This window comes from Pelophylax lessonae (assembly GCF_965119305.1).
Source record: "Pelophylax lessonae genome assembly, chromosome: 13".
Lineage (NCBI taxonomy): Eukaryota > Metazoa > Chordata > Amphibia > Anura > Ranidae > Pelophylax > Pelophylax lessonae.
The window spans coordinates 64,697,041-64,718,106 of NC_138780.1; positions in this window are offsets into that span (position 1 = coordinate 64,697,041).

Below are 21,066 nucleotides of genomic sequence, written 5' to 3' on the forward strand. Positions count from 1 at the left end.
TGCGAACCAAGCAAATTTCTATGCGCCAGACCCCAATAATTTCCACTTCATATATAATAAAGGCAAAACTTTTTCTTTAGTTTTTGTTGGAGTGCAGAGGGATTAGAACGCTTGTCAATTTTATTTGCTGTCTGTAATCCCATTAAGGAGACTCACCCTCTCTATTTGTCATATTTACCATTAAAATAAAATCCCAAAATGTTGGGCTGTCTCCAAAAAAGTAATAGAGGAGAAATCTTCCAACAGGGACACGGGTTCTGGTGATCTGGGGGTCCCCTGGGGAATTACATTAATTTGCAGGGATTTCCTCTCGCTTCCTGTTTGGCTATAGGACAGGAAGTGAAGGAAAGACTCCGCAATGGGACACAGATGGGGAAAAAAAATCTGACAAGGGTTATAGCGCTTCCTTGTTTACAAATTACTCTATCCAAAATGGAAAAAAAAGTTTTGCCTATTCCTTAATGATTCACAACTGAAGAAATTACTGTGACCCCAAAACCATCAGAATTTCTCAAGAATATATCCATCATGTAATGCCACATGAACATATTTAATGTACTCCAACTTGCCACCCTGTAAACCACCGCTGCTAAGACTTTTGCATAAAAAGCCCATGATACTGCCATTCCTCTGGTTGAATGAGCCCTTATTTCTTCTGGAAGAAGAAGATTCAAGAACTCCATAGCAGTCTGAATTATCCTTATGATGTAGGTGAAGGGAACAAGATCAAACAGTATGGTTCCCTTACCAAAAAGGCACACAAACCAAAGGGATCCCCCAAATAGTGTATTACAGCTCCTGATGATGTCAAGCTAATGAAACATATTGGGCGGAGCTTCCTTATTTCACCTACGTCACTTCTGGTTTGCTAACCTCTGGTCTGTGGAACACAGGAGCCTCCCAGACACACTGTTTAAACTTCTTTTTATTGTAAAATGTTGGTACAAAACAAAGCCTGTGGGGCATACCCCGGCTTAAACAAACACAATCACTAACTATTTACACTACCACTACAAAAACAAGTTGGAGGTCATAACTATAACCACCCAAAAGCATACTGCTCAGTGCCCAACAAGCGGATGATGATGATAAAAAGCACACATTATACATTGTCAGGAGTCTGCTCACCCTCCCCTTCTGATTCCCACTGCGCAACCCCACTAGGCCCGATGGCCTGGATCAATGCCAGGAGAATTGCAAGCCCGGGCTCCCCTTACCATCACCAGGCACTCACAAGAGGGCTATCTCCCAGTCAGATACCTTCACAATCAAGGTTTTCCGGCTATAGAGTTTTGGTCGTTCAACGTTGAGTCAGACGCTATCGATACCTGCTAGACCTTTTCATATTTTTTGGGGCAACCCCTGGAAATGTATGTTGCCTTGTACAGAGGCACCACAGTGTTAACTAGCCCCTTCCAGAATAAGAGTCTGGGGAGGTCTGACTTGCACTTCAGGACTATTGCTTTCCTTGCATAGAATAAGAGGATACAAATTAGGGTACGTGTCGCCTTGGCAGTCGCCAACTGGTCCACCAGTCCAAGGAGACAAATTCCCACTGTTTAAGGGATCAGAACAGAGGTCAAGCACGAAATGAATCGAGACACCTCCTGCCAGTAAGAAGCAATCAGAGGGCACTCCTAAAAAATGTGGCAACTCCAACAGGAAGCCGAGACATCGGGATAAATACGATGCAGCCGCTGTGGAGTATAGTAAATCCTATGCAATAACTTAAATTGAATCAAGGCATCCCTGGTCGCTATGAGCGGCTTGAACGGGAGGTCCCACATGTCCTCCCAGTCCTCACCATCCAGCCCCTCCTCCTCCACAGACCACACCAAAATAATAAAGAGGTAATACTCTATCTGGAGTATCCCTTTGGTTTATTCTATGCATTTACCTGTCAGTCCCTGGAGAACAAAAAATGACACCTGAGGCAATAAAGGAGCCCTGGAGGAGAGATCCCTGAGCGCTATTAGACCCGCTTATTAAAATAAGGGATCATGGATGGATAGTGAGTGCGGTGTTCAAAGGTTGAACATGTGAAAATGGACACTGGAGTGTAAACTGCACTTTAAAGTAGAGCAATAAGCACAAAGAAAGGTTTTTGGCCATTTGTAAGCACTTTAAAGCAGAGTTCCGGCCACATTTTAAACTTCACACCATACATACAGTAACATTATTACATTCTAAAAATGAATTGGATATTTATTTATTTTTTTGGTTCACTTGCCTTATTTTTAATGAATAATCACTGCACTTCCTCCTAATGCGGCCGCGGCCGCCGGCGTAATTTCCAGCTTTGCATTGACTCCTGGGAGATGAGTGTCCTCAATCCCAGGAGTCAATGCGCCTGCACCAGTGTCCCTCGTCACTTCCAGTGCAGGCGCTTCATTCTCTGCTGATGGATGGAGAACAGCTTCTGGGCATGCGCAATGACATGGAACCAGCTGTGGGATGACGCGCCTGCCCCGGAAGTGACGAGGGTATAGCATTCTGGGACTCGCGAAATCCAGGAAGAGGGACACTGCGGCCTCAGCTGCCCACACTGCAGATGGCCACGCTGGACAAGAACTTCACAAGGTAAGTAATTCATGCTGCATTTAAACTAAACAGGGGACAGTTTAGAGGATAGCGTTGTTTAAATGTACTAGCCCTGACTATTCTAGAGTTATTTTTTGCTAAAAAAAAAAAAAAAAAAACAATTTGGCCGGATCTCCGCTTTAATGGACTTTTATGTTGTACATATATAATTACAGTATAAGAATTTTGTGTTTACACAAATCACTATTAAAGTTATAAATTGCCTATGTATTGTAAGGGGAGGTATGCATTTTAGTGGTTTTGTATTTTTCATTGTAATGATTTTATTGTATTCATGATATATATATTGAAGTGATATTGTTATCGTAGGCCTTTGATAGGGAGAGATGTATTATAGTGCTTGGGTTGTTTTTTACACATAGTTGTTTTGTGTATTGTTTTTGGCACATTGTTTTTTGCACATTGCAGTTTTATATGGAATTTGTTTTATTTTTATAATATTGAACACACCGCATGTGCTAATTGTAAGGGGAGGTGTATTGTAGTGCCGCAACTACATATAAAATTGTTTTGACTTAGTTATATTCTAGAGATATAATTAAGGTGTAGGCAGCTACCTATTATAATATTGGTCATATACCAAAGTGCAGGATTTATTTATATATTATGGGAATCAGATTGTCTACCCTCATTCCACATACCAAGGGAAACCTTGGCCTTCTCGCCAAAAACAGAAGGATTACGATTGCCTGGGCCCCCTCCTGTTGTATTTTCAGTAATACTTGAGGAATGAGAGGAATGGGAGGAAATACGTATACTAGGTGAAAGCTTCATGGGTTTGAAAGGGCATCCTGGCCCAGAGTCTGTGGATCTTGAAAGCATGAGAAGTATCGAGGTCATTAAATCTATTTCCCATTGGCTGAAGATATTTGAAATTGAGCAACCACTTGTTGTGGTTGAGGAATTTCTTTCTCAGAGAGTCTGCTATCATGTTCTAGGATCTGGGATGGTATGCCGCCATTATGAATGTCAGATGACGATCAGGCCACAGAAAAATTTGAGCTGCAAACCTTAACAAGCTCAAACTCTTGGTCCCCCCTTGACTGGCCACATAGGCCACTGCCGTCTTGTTGTCTGACAAAATCTTCGCTGCTTTTACCTGAAGAAGTATATAAATAGATTGCAGGGTGTTTGCAATTCGCTATATGTTCCTACTGGTTAGAAGTGGAGGAGGGCTCTCCTTGCACTGACCTTGAGCCTGGTCTTCACTTCCTACTTCCTTCTAAATAATGGAAGATTTGTATTCCCTTGGTTCTCAACAATGAGATGATTACTGACAGAATCTTTGAAAATGTCCTTGGAGCTGTCGCAATCCAAAAGGGAGGCACCAAAACTGAAAATGAGTGCCCCTGACTGCAAATCTTAAAGAACGGACTTGGGTCCATGGGCACATTAAAGGTATGCATCAACCAGGTGTATAGATGCCAACCAATTGTCTCTTACTACAGAGATAATCGTGTCCACTAATTCCATCCTAAAAGTCAGAACTTTGATGAAGATTTCATGTATTTGAGATCTTATTCTGGCCTGAACCCTCCTGACACATTTAATGTACAAAAAGGGGGAGTATACCCCTTTACCTCTTTGCTAAACCAGTACTGAAACTTTAGCTCCTGCGGTCATGAATTCTTTCTAATAATTTTTGCACACACGTGGCTTTCTCTTGTGAGAACCTGTGAACTTATGGAGGCCTTTTGGCAAATTAAATCCTATATCCTCTGTGAATAATGTCTAAAATCCATTTGTCTGACACAAACTAAATCCAAACACCTCCGAAATGGGCCAATCTCACCCAAGGTGTTTGATGGGGGCGAACCTCCAGAAGCTCTTCTCTGTGACTTTGGCCCTCTGACCTGTCTTGAACTTGGCTCGCTTAGAGAAGGAGGACTGACCTAACACTGACATATCCTCCAGGACTGTCTAAAATACTCTTCTCCTGTTCTTTATGACATTGCTTACTTGAATAGATCTCTCAATCTCTTATTTGCATGGAAGAAATGGTGCTGCCTTCTCTCCTGGGGCAATAACTCTGACTTGCATCCTGAAACTCTGTGAATAGATTCTTTGAAGGTCTTTCCGAATATCATCTTTCCCAGGAAGGGGATAGAGCAAATGCCCTGCTTTGATGAATTATCATCAGACCAGTGCTTCAGCCACAATGCCCTGTGTGCCATCACTGAATGAGGCAAAATGTTGACTGCCATGCGTTCTTGATCAACAGCCCCTTCTGCCAGTGAAATCTGCTGAAAGTTGTAAAAGTTGCAATGGTGAAGAGCTCCTCTGCACCCCTCTACCTGAGAATGCCAATTGAAAAGCCAAACCCCAAGAGCCATTGCCACAGATGTCAATACCACAGCTGACCATCATGCTTCTCCTGCCAGTGAGTATATTGAGATCTGGAATAATTTTCCAATCCATGGTGTCTCTAAAAGGATCAGAGTCTTCAAGAGGCAGTGTGACATGCTGCTCCAACCTCTGCAATGCTGAATCCACCATGGGAAGGGCATCCCACAGAGATCTGAGTTCTTTGTCTTAAAAGGATATCATTTTGCTCCCCTATTGTATTAATCTTGTGATCAGCTTTGCCCATTCCTCCTTAATCATTTCCCTGATCTCAAAAATTAAAAAAAAAAATGCTAGAAGCTCTTTTTTTAGGTCATGATAATATTTTCGCTGATATGCCCTCTATTTGTGAGAGGTTCTAGATTTGCAGGCGACCTTCCTTCTGGGGCCTTCAGGAAACTGGCGTGAGCAACTGGCAAGGGCACGCTGGCTGGTACCATGGACAGACTTTTATTTTGTGATGAGAAGACAGAATGCACTGTTTTAAAGAAAAAAAATTAAGGCAACAAAATAAGCAGAAAATTTCTTGTCCCTCTACTCAGTCAAAAACAGCAAGCCTGGCATGTGTATATTTGTAGTATAGTAAAAATATGCACACCAGTGTAAACAAAAAAACAGCTCTGACTTGAAAAGAGACACCACAAGCAAAAAGACTTACCTTTAAGAAGTCTGCTTCTGTGCTCTAACTGGTGAAACTAAAGAAGCATAAAACAAAGAAGACATAAGCAAAACACAGCACAGAGAGAAGAAACACTAACAGTGCAGCAGAAGAACCCATAGTACTCACAGGGGCAGTTGAAGCTTGAAACTGGCAGACTGAGGATCAGAGACTGCTGTGCTCTGTATCAGCTCTCCAAAGCTGACAACACAGAGCGGAGGCAGAAGCATAATTTAAATTTCCCACCACTGAAGCCATTAAGCTGTGCCTGGAGCTTCCTGACCGCTGCCTAGTAACCAGGAAACTCTGGCCAGCCACACCTCCCCACCTCCTGCTGCAACCAATGAGGCAGCTGGAAACTCGATCTGCTTCCTACCCCATAGCCCTTGCTGCTCCCACCCTCCATGGCCAGCCACTAAGAAGATGGAGGACAACAAGTACCAGCCAGTCCAGGCTTTAGAGAGGGAAAAAGGAAAGAAAATGATGAATAGGTAAGGTGCAACACCTGCCAGCCATCATATGTAGCAAATGATGCTACTAAAAGCCACATTGCCCAAGCACCCAGGGCACTCTCCATATAGAAGCCTTGCAATCTAACACAGGGAGTCTTCGATCCAGGAGAGGCTGAACCTGGGCAGGGTACGCATATAAGGCCTTCTGAATCCACAGAGTGTCCAGGGCAAGGACAAAAAATAATGCTTGTGAGGTGTGTTTAGCCTAGATTTATAGGCTAGTTATGGGTAGTCCTGGAGTGGTCAGGAGAGCAGAGCTGGACTTTAGTAGGCTGATGTGAGGAGGTACAGGTATAACTTAGATTTTGGCATACCAAAAATTATGATACACATGGCTTTGTCTATTAATATAGGGATAAAAAATATGAAGCAGAAAAAAAAATATATAAATATACACAAAACCAAAATTAAATACAAAATATATATATATAAAAAAGGGTACATGGAAGTATTGTTATACAGGACTAGGAAAATGTAAGGGTCAACTAACCTAAATGCTATATCATCTGGAGGTAGCAACCTTATATATATCTTCCACAAACTCATTGGATTGTGACAGTTTAATACCTTTGTAGCAAACTGTAGATGGAATACTCTGTAGTAAACTCTAGATGATAGTACTGATTCCTACTTTTTCAGTTCAGACCATTGGGGTTAATACGAAGTTCTAGTATGTTTCCCTTACAGACAAGTTTGGAAAACCTTTCAGATTCAATCAAATGAACAGAATTTAATCCCAATCCTACATATTGTAAGACCACTAGTATCCTACACTATGATGTTCACTGCCCTGTTCACAAAAACATATGTGTAACAGATCCCCAATACTTGGACCAAGTATTTCTGTCTTAGGTCTCCAGAATCTCACGTGATGCACTGACCTGGCCCCTCAATTCCCCCCAAACATCAGCCTTAGCTTGATGAAGGGTAAAACAAAAGACACTTTATTCAACAATTCACTTCCAATATATACAGTCTCATGTGTTTGATTTCATTATCATATGCAAATGTAATTGTATACAGAACATAGTTAAAATACCTTGGCCATCTGGAAAGAGACAATAGGTGAATGAGACTGCAACATTATCATAATTAACTCAAAAAACAACAAGCCCCCAAAAAAAGCCAAATATGTATCCCTAGAAGTGTAAATACAAAACCACCTCTAGGCAGATGAAAGTAGAAGACGTAGGCTTGTAGACTGCCCGCCTCCGTATTCGAAATACCTTATGATAAGTGTCAATACACATCCCCACAGTAGATAATGGCTGAGTTTGACGTCGTTAGCATATCTTTAGTCTCTCATTGTGTGGAGAAGTCCTCTGCTGTAACAGGCAGCTTCAGGCCTGCAACATTGATCCTAGTCTCAGAGTCTGTATCTTGGGGTGACATGGACTTGAGTCCAAATCAACAGCACTCCCATGGTCCTCCAGCATATGTCCCCACACAGAAGTGCAATCCCCTACAAGCCAGGGCCCATAGTCCGTGGGCAGGAGTCTGGCCTCCACACACCTCCAGTAGCCCATGGCGAACGTCCCAGCAAATGGGCGTTCGTCACAATAGTGTGCTTGGGTACTGCAGAAATTTTGCCTCTGCATGATCGACGTCACCTTCCCCACCATTAACATTAGAGATCTCAGGAGTAGGAAGCAACAGCGAGGACCAACCTCCTTGGGCTGATCTGGGTACTGTCGTCAGACTGCTGAGTGGCGGCTGTTGTTCCTGATCCGATGTCAAGAATAGCTGCGCATCGTAAATGTCTTGTGATGTATCGGAAAATAATTCCAGTGACTCAAGCGGGGGGTATATGGTGGTGATGGTGGTTACATAGTTACATAGTTAGTGAGGTTGAAAAAAAGACATCCGTCCATCCAGTTTAACATATGATGTGTGTGTGTGTTTGCTGTTAACCGTACATTGTATACCCCTGTATGTTGTGGTCTTTAAGGTGCCCATCTAATAGTTTTTTGAAACTATCAATGCTCCCTGCTGATACGACTGCTTGTGGAAGAGAATTCCACATCCTTACCGCTCTTACAGTGAAGAACCCCTTACGCACTTTAAGGTTAAACCTCCTTTCCTCTAGTTTTAGTGAGTGGCCACGTGTCTTATTGTATCTCCTTTCACTGAATAGTTTGTTCCTTATGCTAGGGTCACCAGTACAGTATGTGTACATTGATATCATATCCCCCCTCAATCGTCTCTTCTCCAGAGAGAATAAGTTCAGTGCTTGTAGTCTTTCCTCATAGCGGATGTCCTCCATTCCCCTAATTATTTTTGTTGCCCTTCTCTGGACTCTTTCCAGTTCCAGCACATCCTTCCTGAGGACCGGTGCCCAGAACTGGACAGCATACTCCAGATGTGGCCGGACCAGAGTCTTGTAGAGTGGGAGAATAATCTCTTTATTTCTGGAGTGAATCCCCTTTTTTATGCATCCCAGTATTCTGTTGGCTTTGCTTGCAGCGGCTTGGCATTGCATGCCACTGCCAAGCCTGTTGTCTACCAGTACCCCCAGGTCCTTTTCCATCCTAGACTAACCCAGAGGTTCCCCCCCTAGTGAGTAGCTTGCTTTCTGGTTTCTGGCCCCCAAGTGCATTACTTTACATTTTTCAACATTAAACCTCATCTCCTCAAAAAACCTCTCACCTCAAAACCCCATTATTTTGTTCAGGTCCGCTTGTAAGGTTTTCACATCCTGCATAGAAGATATTGGCATGCTTAGTTTAGTATCATCCGCAAATACTGAGATTGTACTAGATATCCCCTCCTCTAGATCATTTATGAATAAATTAAACAGAATTGGTCCCAGGACAGAACCCTGGGGGACCCAGCTTTCCACACCCGCCCAATCGGAGTACTCCCCATTAATCACCACCCTCTGGACTCTCCCCTGGAGCCAGTTGTCTATCCAGGTACTCACCTTATGGTCCATACCTAAATTCCTTAGTTTGTACAGTAAGCGTTTGTGGGGAACGGTGTCAAAGGCCTTTGCAAAGTCCAGATACACCACATCCACAGGCTTTCCTTTATCTAGGTGGCAGCTCACTTCATCGTAGAAGGTTAATAGATTGGTTTGGCAAGAACGATTTTTTATGAATCCATGCTGATTACTACTAATAATACCGTTTTCATTACTAAAGTCTTGTATGTGGTCCCTTAACATCCCCTCCAAAATCTTGCAGACTACAGATGTTAGGCTGACCGGCCTATAGTTACCCGGGATATATCTCGGCCCCTTTTTAAATATTGGTACCACATTGTCTTTTTCCAATCAGCTGGCACAATACCCATCTGTAAACTATCCTTAAAGATCAAGAATAATGGTCTGGCAGTGGTGGTGGTGGTAGTGTTGGTGGTGGTGTCTTTGGGGGTTCACACAGCAGAGAGTGAAGAGGGTGCAGATAGAGAGGATGAGGAGGGTGCAGAAGAGGAAGGCTGAGTGAGCAACCCAACCAAGTCTGGTGCATCCTTTGACGTAATGGAACGCACCTTCTGCAACTTTCCACTTTGGCTCCGGCCTGGTGCTCCTGTCCTACCCCTACCACCCCTGTGGAAGGGCCTGCCTCTTCCTCTGCCTGTCATTTTTTTAAATTACCCTGTGACAAAAGTCTCTAGAGAAGCGCAGTATATGTGGAAGAAGGTATATAACATCCCGCTGCAATCTGTCGTTTTGGGGGGCCACTGGTATATCACACCAGTTATAAAAAAAATTTCCAGTAACCTTTGTCACTGTGTGTAGCAGAGTTAACGCAGCGAAAGAGGCAACATTTCTGCAGTACCCAAATACACTATTATGAAAGTATAACCCCCCGCTTCAATCTGTCGTTTTGGGGGGCCACTAGTTTATCACACCCGTTATGAAAAATATTTTCTTTTTTTTCAAATTTCTTTATTGAACAAAAACCAGCATACAAAGTATGTATTAGAACACGAGTCCAGAATATAGTGCATAAAACATCCGAACTAAATGCCTGCACAAAAATCAACAGTACAGCAAAGGACAATTCAAACAGCGTAAAAGCGGCATTGTAGCAAAGAGTGGAATAACAAACCCCAGTAAGTCTTAACATGGGGCGTGAGTAACCCAAGTTCTAGTAACTTTTGTCACTGTGTATAGTAGAGTTAACGCAGCGAAAGAGGCAAAATTTCTGCAGTATCCAAATACACTATAATATGCTTTCTATATTAGAAAGTATATTATAAGTGTATTACACCCCTATATACTGCACACCAAACTATAGTACACCTATACCAAATACCAGTCCTTTAAAGGCCTTTTGTGGACCTATTACCGCGCGATTTGTGTCACTGACAATCTGTCCCTGTTCCACACAGCAAACCTCTCCCTACACTGACAAAAGACAGAATATCGACACTTAAACAGTACACCTATACCAAATACCAGTCCTTAAAAGGACTTTTGTGGACCTATTACCAAGCGATTTGTGTCACTGACAATCTGTCCCTGCTCCACACTGCAAACCTCTCCCTACACTGACAAAAGACAGAATATAGACACTTAGACAGTACACCTAATACCAGTCCTTAAAATTACTTTTGTGGACCTATTACCGAGCGATTTGTGTCACTGACAATCTGTCCCTGCTTCACACAGCAAACCTCTCCCTACAATGACAAAAAGCAGAATGTAAAATGGCAGCCAGGTCAGGTCTATTTATAAGGTAGGGGGCATGTCCATGTGCTGAAATGTCTCAATTGGCTGTCCTGTACCACCTGATGGATGTGTCATGGGTCAAAGTTCTTCACAATGTAAAATAATATGGCGGCCCCGAACGTCGCCATGTTCGCATGACAGTGAACTAGCAAGGTTTGCCGCAAACTGACCGCCAGGAGAACGGCAAGGCCATATCTACTTAGTCTTAGATATTCCCAAGTGATCTGCTGGGGGGGATTTTGGGCACCACCTTCAAAAAGTGTTCCATACATTTTTTGGGTACAAAGAGCCGTCTTTTGATCATTTCTGCCTCTCTGTCTCCTGCTCCCCCATTCTTTCTACACCGTTTGGGTTTCGTCAGACCGCACAATCATCACACAATCTGTGCTTTAAAAAAATATTTAGATGTCCAATTTATTTATTTATTTATTTTTTTGCATTGTGGTGCCTTGGTATGACATTGGAAATAAATGTGCTGTTTAATACTGAACTCTAGTCAGGTTTAAAAAAACAAGAGTTAACTGCTTGTTCATAAACAATAAACTAAAATACTTACCTTGTTCTTTGCTTTCTTGATAGCAGCATTTGCTTTCACTCCCAGTATGTGTATGGGCCCCCTGCATCCTCCGCAATGACTGCTGGTCATGCATTGTATGTGTTGATGTCAGGGAGATCACAATGTAATTATCAGTGCTGAGGGGTGGCTTTTTGGCACTGGTTGTACAGCATGGAGTAAGCCTGTGGGAGCGAGAAATTAGGTAAGTATTTTTGCTTATACCATACCCCCTAAACCCTTGCTATACTGGCAGAGGTTTGCATAATACCTTTTTTTTTTTTTTTTTTTTTATTGCTGAATGGAGTTTAGCTTTAAACATTGCATTACACTGGTCTAAGTAAATCAAATACAACATAGAAAAAATATTTTTTTTCTTAAAAGTTAATATATGTTGTATCCAATGGTATCTACTGATACCATGCCGAAAGAATACATAAACAATTAGGCAACAGGCTATTCAGCTAAACTGGCTAAAGGCCGAGGGCACAGCAGGACCTTACTGATTTATTGACAGAAAACTGTTCATGTCAGAAAACAGAAGCTCCAGAAAAATAGACTTCCTCTGCTGGCTGTTTTTGAAAGGAGGGGTGTAGTGGGCTGCTGCAGCGGCATCTGGCAGAAAAAAATATCCTATGGAGCAGTAACACATAATTGTAAAATCGATTTATTGAATGACAGGTGTTATAACTATAAGCAGATGGGGAACTTTAGTGCAGGGAGTGTGTCTACAAAATATTATTGATTTATGGTCAAACAATCTAGAGCAATCATTATCTTGTTTGATCTCAATGTTATCTCTGAAAAAGTATAAGTTGTAAATTAGATGGAGGTGAATTGCTCACAATCTGTGATCATTATAAAGAAGTGACAGTTGTTAACTCTTTGCCACTTCACTGGAATAATGAGAGGAGAGAGCAGTATGAGGTACTCCCTGAAGGAAAAATGCAAAGAACAGAACAGGCCTTTTGGTGTTTTCATTTTCTAAAGCATTTATGTCATCATTTCATTTTCTGAATTTTTAATCATGATAGGCTATTGTTGTTACAGTATATACCAGCTGCAGGAAGATCTGTTCTCAGCCATTGTCCCATTCCAGCAAGGCAGAGGTTGTGCTGGTCAATGGCATTTCACTTCAAACACACTTTGGGATAATCTAATTGGCATATAACCGTTAGTATTCTGATGTGATATTTTTGTATGCTTGGCATCTAGAGAGAGTCTGGACGCAGGAGGCATGCTGCCGCATCCAATGTTATATTTAGCATTTAACAAGAACATAGCTTAAGTCCCACCTTGAATCAACAATTAAAAATGTAGTGTGACATGTTGCTCTCCCATCGAATGTTAACCACAGTTACATGTTACATAACCCAGTGGTACAACCAGCAAGGGGATGCTATATTTCTTTATTAGCTGAAAGGGATAAGGGGGGCTCTTAGATCTGAATGAATTGAAAAGTGTCTTGTAGCTGTAGCCAGTGCCCCCATTCATTTTAAAACCTTTCAGTATTGAAGTATATGTCAACACATATGTTGTAAAACAACCCATTCAGTTTAAATTAGAAATGCTAGGCAATACTATATGTACTGCTCAAAAACATTAAAGGAACACTTTGAAAACACACCAGATCTCAATGGGGAAAAATATCATGCTAAAAAACGATACTGATATGGACTGGGTAATGCGTTAGGAATGAAAAAATGCCACATCGTTTGATGGAAATGAAAATGATCAACCTACAGAGGGCTGAGTTCAAAGACACCCCAAAAAAAACAAAGTGAAAAAATGATGCAGCAGGCTAGTTCATTTTGCTGAAGCTTCATTGCAGCAACTCAAAATGGTACTCAGTAGTTTGTATGGCCTCCTCATGCTTGTATGCATGCCTGACAACATAGAGGCATGCTCCTATTGAGATGGCAGATGGTGTCCTGGGGTATTTCCTCCCAGATCTGGACCAGGGCATCACTGAGCTCCTGAACAGACTGAGGTGGAATCTGGTGGTATTGGATGGACCGAAACGTAATTCCCCAGAGGTGTTCTATTGGATTTAGGTCAGACGAGCGTGGGGGCCATTCAATGGTATCAATTCCTTCATCCTCCACAAATTGTCTGCATACTCTCACCAAATGAGGCCGGGCAATGTCGTGCACTAGGCGGAACCCAGGACCCACTACACCAGCAAAGGGTCTGACAATGGGTCATCCTGAGACCTAATGGCAGTCAGGTTCCAGTAGGTGCCAGGTTGACTTCTTCCCCCTGATTCGTCAAAAAAGCTTTTGAAATTAGTGGGCAGGGAGAGTCTAAAAAGCAGCTAAATATTAATACAGCCCTTGCCAATTCCTGGGAATGGTCACCCAGGTGGTAGCTGAAATCCAGTATAAATACTCTGGGACAGAGCACAACAGGGTATTGTTCCTTAGGATGAGATCACAGCCTAAGGGGGGGGGGGCTACTGCCCCCTTAGGCCACCCTGCCATGTGCCTGGAGGGTTTTGAGGCCTTAGGTGGGCTTCCCGGAGGCCTGCTTTGCTGGAAACTGCAGAAAGCTGGCTGAGGGACTGTCATCTGAGGATCAAGTCTGGTATCCCAGGGAGAAGTGCCACAAGGATTTTGGAAGGAGGTAGCTCATTTTCCAAGGACATTTATGACTACAGACTGGATAGAGAGATCCTAGAGACTATGGGCTGAGGCCATCCCTTGTGTGTTAGAGTCAGCTGTGTGTGTAAAGGAGATATAGCATCCAGTGTCCTGAAGAGCATAGTCTATTTAATTACCAATGAAAGGAGTTTGCTTGGACTGCTCTCTGGAGGAAGAGCACTATCTTCAAGTTTGCTACAGACTCATAGTTCAATAGAATATACTGTAAGTGTCCTCTCAGTAGCACATAGTTTTGGTGTATCCCAATCAGTTCCCTAACCCCATCCAAGTTACCCAAAAAAAAAAAAAAAAAAAACCCTAAAAAATAAAACCCCTGGACTGTCAGTTTAGCTGGAAAATGTAACTGTGGCTGTGGGCCTGGCTGCGTGGTAACTATTAGGGAAAAGAACCCTAGGCATATTTCTAGCGGCTCCTGTGGGAATAGCGCTACAGATGATTAGTAGTAATGTTCAGAATCAGATTGGTGAGTCTGGAAAAGCCTATAATATAGGTAGTGGACTGGATGGTATGTAGGTGTCACCTGTAGTGAGGGATTCCAGAGTTTAAGTCTGATGTGGAGAGAGTAAACTTTTTGTTTTCTCACAATCTTAATAAGTTGTTTCTGGTTCCTGAAGCCAAAAGGCTTGGTAGAACTTTTGAAGGGATAAAGCTTCCATTACTAGGTCCACATCTTATCTGGCACCTCATTATTAGTGTCTGCTGTCCACAGGTCTCGATATACAGTATGTGAACTGACTGATGCTCAGTTCCCTCTCTCTTGCACTCTCTCTGCTGTTGGAGTCTGCTGCTGAGTTCAAAGGCTGACTATTGACAGAACACTAAAAAAATGACAAATGCTACCTATTTGTTTTCTTTTTTTCTTTTTTTAGGGGGGGGGGGGCGTGTTAGTCAAAAATTGACCTGAGTTAAGTCAGTAGCTTAGACGAGAAGATAATTTGTTTATTTTATGCCTTGGACTTGCTGTACAAAATTCTTCATTGAAATTGTGTTTGCTGCCTTGCAGGACAAACTTGCTTGCATTGTTCCTGGGTGTTCCTGTTTTGAGCATGGTTTACTGCTGCCAATACCACTTGAGTCTGTCCCTCTTACAACTTCTACGTATTAAACATATTAGCTTGCATAATGAATGTCATTAATAATAAAAACTGAATATTTTGCATGAGTGTCTAATTTCTATATTTGCAGTTAGTATGTTTAGGTAGTTAATTTACCAGTTTAGCTATGGGCCTAGTCATTCATAGTTAGACCCCAGGTATAACCCTATGTTTACTTTAGGTGCCAGTAAAATGTTATAGTTTTATTGTGAAAATACATGAAAGTCAGTTCAGGAGTAAACATGAAGCCTTTCCATCATTTATGAGAAATAACATTACTAGGCTAAAAGGTAGTTCAAGCATGTCTGTTGTGAGGTATATCCTTGTGTAAACATGGGCTCAGTGCAAAACTGTTGGCTACATTATTAGTCACCTTTTGTACATTACATGCTGGTTCCCAACTTGTAATGCCAAGGGTTTGCTGCCAATTGTATTGACTGAAAAATTTCCTTGTTACTACATGGCCAAACATGAAAACTTACTAATTCACGAGAATACACTTTTGTTAGACAATCCCACAAAATGTTTTGATTATGAGGTGTCACATTAAGGCAAAACTGTTACATATAAGGACAGTACATGATGAATAAATATATAGTCAATAAATATTAAAGAGAAATAGGCCATTAAGGTATGGAACTGACCGATTAAATCAATAGTGAAATTCTCTGAGGGAATGAGCAAAGCTGGCCATACTGGCATCAGTTTTTTATGGTTCCCCAGTTCTTGCTGAACTGGCTGAATTTCGATCCATGTATGGCTATTTTAAGACTTTTGTCGTACCAGTTGGGAAGACAGCAACCTCCCAGTGAATGCATTCAGAGCTTAAAGTGTGTCAGGGTCCGGACTGGCGGCAGGTGACTGCACTGGAGGTGGATCCTCTGTGTCAGTGAGGGATTGGCGTGGACCGTAATAAAGGACCGGTTCTAAGTTACTACCGGTTTTCACCAGAGCCCGCCGCAAGGCGGGATGGACTTGCTGCGGCGGTAGCAACCAGGTCGTATCCTCCGGTAAAGGCTCAACCTCACAGACAGCTGATTCAGGCGTGGTACAGAAGGACAAGGCAAAGGCAGGGTCAGACGAAGCAGAAGGTCAAGGCAGGCGGCAACGGTTCGTAGTCAGGGGCAACAGCAGAAGGTCAGATACACAGGTAGGGAATTACACCAAACGCTTTCTCAAGGCACAAAAGGCAACAAGATCCGGCAAGGACAGGAAGGGGAAGTGGGTTTTTATATGATTTGGTACTGATTGGACCAGGCACCAATTAGTGGTGCACTGGCCCTTTAAATTTCAATGCAGCGGCACGCGCGCGCCCTAGGGGGCGGAGCCGCGCGCGCCAGGAGGAGGAAGGAACCCGGGGTGTACCGAGCGGCCGAGATGACGGGGCCCGGCGGGTGAGTAGTTCAGATGCGGGGGAACAGCGCTCACGGTCGGGGACAATGACCGGAGCGCTGCAGCCTGCGGGACACCTCGAGTGCTCCGGGGAAGCCACAGGACCCGGAGCACTCGGCGGCGTTACAGTACCCCCCCCTTAGGTCTCCCCCTCTTTTTGGAACCCAGGTACCTGTGGATGAGCTCCTTGTCGAGAATATTGGACTCGGGCTCCCATGACCTCTCCTCAGGACCACAATTCTCCCAGTCAACCAGAAATTTTTTTTTACCTCTGACGACCTTGGAGGCGAGGATCTCTTTCACTGAGAAGATGTCAGAGGACCCAGAGACAGGAGCAGGAACGGTGACCTTGGGGGAAAACCGGTTAAGAATGAGGGGTTTGAGAAGGGATACATGAAAGGAGTTAGGAATACGGAGAGAGGGAGGAAGATGGAGTTTGTAAGAGACAGCATTAATTTGGCTTTTGATTTTAAAAGGCCCGAGATAACGCGGGCCCAGTTTGTAGCTGGGGACCCGAAACCGGATGTATTTGGCAGAGAGCCACACTCTGTCCCCAGGGGCAAAGACAGGAGGAGTTCTTCTTTTTTTATCTGCATGTCTCTTCATGCGAGAAGCGGCCAGGGTGAGCGACTTTTGAGTTTCTTTCCAGATGGAGGAGAAGTCCAGAGTCAAGTCATCAACGGCAGGAACTCCAGAAGAGGGGGGAATGGGGAGGGGGGGCAGCGGGTGACGGCCGTACACCACAAAAAAACGGAGATTTGGTGGATGACTCAGAGTCTCTAAAGTTATAAGAAAATTCGGCCCAGGGCAACAGGTCGACCCAATCATCCTGACGGGAGGAGACGAAGTGTCGCAGATAGTCAGCAAGGATCTGGTTAACCCTCTCCACTTGTCCATTGGACTGAGGGTGGTAGGCAGAAGAAAAGTTCAATTTGATTTTTAATTGGGTGCAGAGAGCTCTCCAAAACTTTGAAATAAACTGAACGCCTCTATCGGAGACGATATGTGTTGGAAGACCATGGAGACGAAAAATGTGCAAAAAGAATTTCTTCCCCAGCTGTGGCGCAGAAGGGAGACCAGGAAGCGGGACAAAATGTGCCATTTTTGAAAACCTGTCAACAACCACCCATATGACTGTGTTACCATGGGATATGGGAAGATCCGTGACAAAGTCCATTGCTATGTGGGACCAAGGCTGTTCGGGTACTGGCAGAGGGAGGAGAAGACCTGCAGGCTCCTGGCGGGGAGTTTTATCACGTGCGCAGACAGTACAGGCCCGAACGAACTCCGTTACATCTTTCTCAAAGGAAGGCCACCAATAGTGTCTGGCAATTAGCTGAGTCGTCTTTTTAATTCCAGCGTGACCCGCCAGGTGAGAGGAGTGACCCCATTTGAGAGTCCGTAGGTGAAGACGTGGAGGAACAAATGTTTTCCCTGGAGGAACTGGTGCCAGTGAAGCAGGGGCAGTTGAAATTAGACACTCAGGAGAAATGATGTGTTGAGAAACGGTTTCATCTTCGGAGGCATCGGTGGAACGTGATAGGGCATCCGCCCTAATGTTCTTATTAGCAGGACGAAAATGGATTTGGAAAGTGAATCGGGCAAAGAACAATGACCACCTGGCCTGGCGCGGATTAAGGCGCTGGGCAGACTGAAGGTACGAGAGATTTTTGTGGTCAGTGTAGATGGTGATCGGATGAAGTGATTCTTCCAGGAGATGAGTCAGGGAAATGGCCGTAGGAGAGCTGGCAACATTGCCAGTAATAGCAATGGACATTCCTGACTCAACTGACATAGCCCTCTGCTGGCCTGTCAGAGAAATGGCCTATAAAAGGATGCCATAGGATCAGACTCATTGCTGGATTATCTCTCAGCTTCCTGTGTTCTGTGCTTCCTGTTTCCTGTTTCCTGTTTGGATCTCCTGTTGTGACTTCGGCTTGTTCCTGATTCCGTTTGATCTCCTGCTCCTGGTTTGACCCTTGGCTTCTCCCACTGACCCTGCTTCTGTTACCTACCGTGTATGACCCCGGCTTTCTTCAAGACCTCGGATATTCTGATTGTCTCCTGTGCATGACCTCGGCTTGTACTACGGTTCCCGCTGCCTGCTCCAGTCCCAGACCACGGCCAGTACCTGTCCCCGCTACTAGAGACTATTCCTTGGCACAAGGTAGCCCGGCTGCTTCAGAGCCCTTGAAAGACATACTCTGCTGTGATTCCAGCCTGTTCCAGTTCGCTCTCAGATTGCTCCTGATTCTACCTACCTGCCTGCAGCTGGTAACCCGTGCCACTTGGGGCGCCACACCCTCTGTACCATCTCCAGGGGTGCGCCGCACTGAGCCGCAAGGGGAGCCCTCTCAGCACTTCGGCCTCGGATCAGGTAACCCTGACAAGATGTCTCCATTCTTCTAGTGCCAACTTAATGGCTAGTAGTTCACGATCTCCGATGGCATAGTTCTTTTCAGGAGGGGAAAAAGTTTTTGAGAAGAAGCCGCAGGTGACGTTTTTTCCTTTAGCAGACTTTTGAAGAAGAACCGCTCCGGCTCCAACAGAGGAGGCATCTACCTCCAGGAAGAATGGTTTCAGAGGATCGGGCCTATTCAAGACTGGAGCGGAGGCGAAGGCGGCTTTAAGGCGAGTAAAGGCTTCTTCAGCTTGGGGAGGCCAGGATTTCGGATTCGCTTCTTTCTTGGTTAGTGCCACAATAGGTGCCACGATAGTGGAGAAGTGGGGAACAAACTGGCGGTAATAGTTGGCGAATCCAAGGAAGCGCTGAATAGAGCGAAGTCCTGAGGGGCGTGGCCAATCCAAGACTGCAGAGAGTTTGTCGGGGTCCATTTGAAGGCCTTGTCCAGAAACTAGGTATCCCAAAAACGGAAGACAACTACGCTCAAAAAGACATTTTTCCATTTTGGCATAAAGATGGTTGACACGAAGGCGCTGGAGCACTTGACGAACATGGTGACGGTGTTCCTCCAGGTTGGGGGAAAAGATTAGAATGTCGTCAAGATAGACCACTACACAGGTATATAACATGTCCCGGAAGATCTCGTTGACAAAGTCTTGAAAGACTGCAGGAGCGTTGCACAGGCCAAAAGGCATGACGAGATACTCAAAGTGGCCATCTCTGGTATTAAGAGCGGTTTTCCACTCATCTCCTTCACGGATTCTGATGAGATTATAAGCGCCCCTGAGGTCAAGCTTAGTGAAGACCTTTGCTCCGCGCAGACGGTCAAAGAGCTCCGAGATGAGAGGCAAAGGGTAGCGATTCTTTACCGTGATTTTGTTAAGACCGCGGTAGTCAATACATGGGCGTAGTGACCCATCCTTTTTGGCAACAAAGAAAAATCCTGCTCCGGCAGGAGAAGAAGACTTCCTGATGAAACCTTTCTTGAGGTTCTCCTGAACGTACTCCGACATGGCCTTGGTTTCAGGAATGGAGAGAGGGTAAATCCTGCCACGGGGTGGTGTGGTACCAGGAAGTAAATCAATGGGACAGTCATAGGGTCTATGTGGTGGTAAGACCTCCGCCTGTTTCTTGCAAAAGACGTCAGTAAAGTCCTGATAGGCCTTAGGAAGGCTGAGCAATGGTGAGGAGACGGAGAGTTGTCTACTAGGCACCGACTTAAGGCAATTAGTGTGGCAAGAAGACCCCCATGATTTAATGTCCCCAGAGGTCCAGTCGAGAGTAGGAGAGTGGCGCTGGAGCCAGGGCAAACCAAGAAGGACGTCAGAAGTGCAATTTCTTAGAACAAAAAATTTAATGGTTTCTTGATGGAAGACCCCTATGGTCATGAGCACGGGTTCTGTGCAATGACGCACGGTACAGTTCAGATTCTCTCCGTTAAATGTAGTAATGAAGAAGGGCTTGATGAGACGGACCACAGGAATGCTAAAGCGGTTGATGAAGGAGGCTTTAATGAAGTTTCCTGCCGAACCAGAGTCCAAGAAGGCGTCTGCAGGGAAGGAGACTTTAGCGGCAGAAGAAATCCGTACTGGAACAATCAAGCGTGGAGAGGAAGACTTTACACCCAGCGACGCCTCTCCTACGTTCACTAGGTACGAGCGTTTCCCTGACGCTGAGGACGAACTGGACAGTCCTTTAAGAAATGTTCGGAGCTCGCACAGTATAAGCATAAATTCTCGTTCCTCCGGCGAGACCTTTCTTGTTGGGTCAGGCGAGCCCGATCCACTTGCATGGCCTCCTCGGCGGAAGGCGCCGCAACCGGCTGCAATGGTTGCTGGAAGAGAGGTGCCAGGCGTGGATAACGCCTGTTGCAAACAAGATTCTTTTCTTGGCGAAGTTCCTGGCGTCTTTCAATGAAGCGCATATCTATGCGAGTAGCCAACTGGATGAGTTCCGTCAGGGAGTCAGGTATCTCTCGTGCGGCCAGCGAATCCTTGATATGGCTGGATAAACCTTTTTTAAAAGTTGCGCAGAGGGCGTCGTTGTTCCAGGTCAGTTCGGAGGCCAGGGTGCAAAACTGTATAGCATATTCGCCTACTGTAGCGTCTCCTTGGACGAGGTTTAGCAAGGCTGTTTCTGCTGACGAGGCTCGGGCAGGTTCCTTGAAGACACTG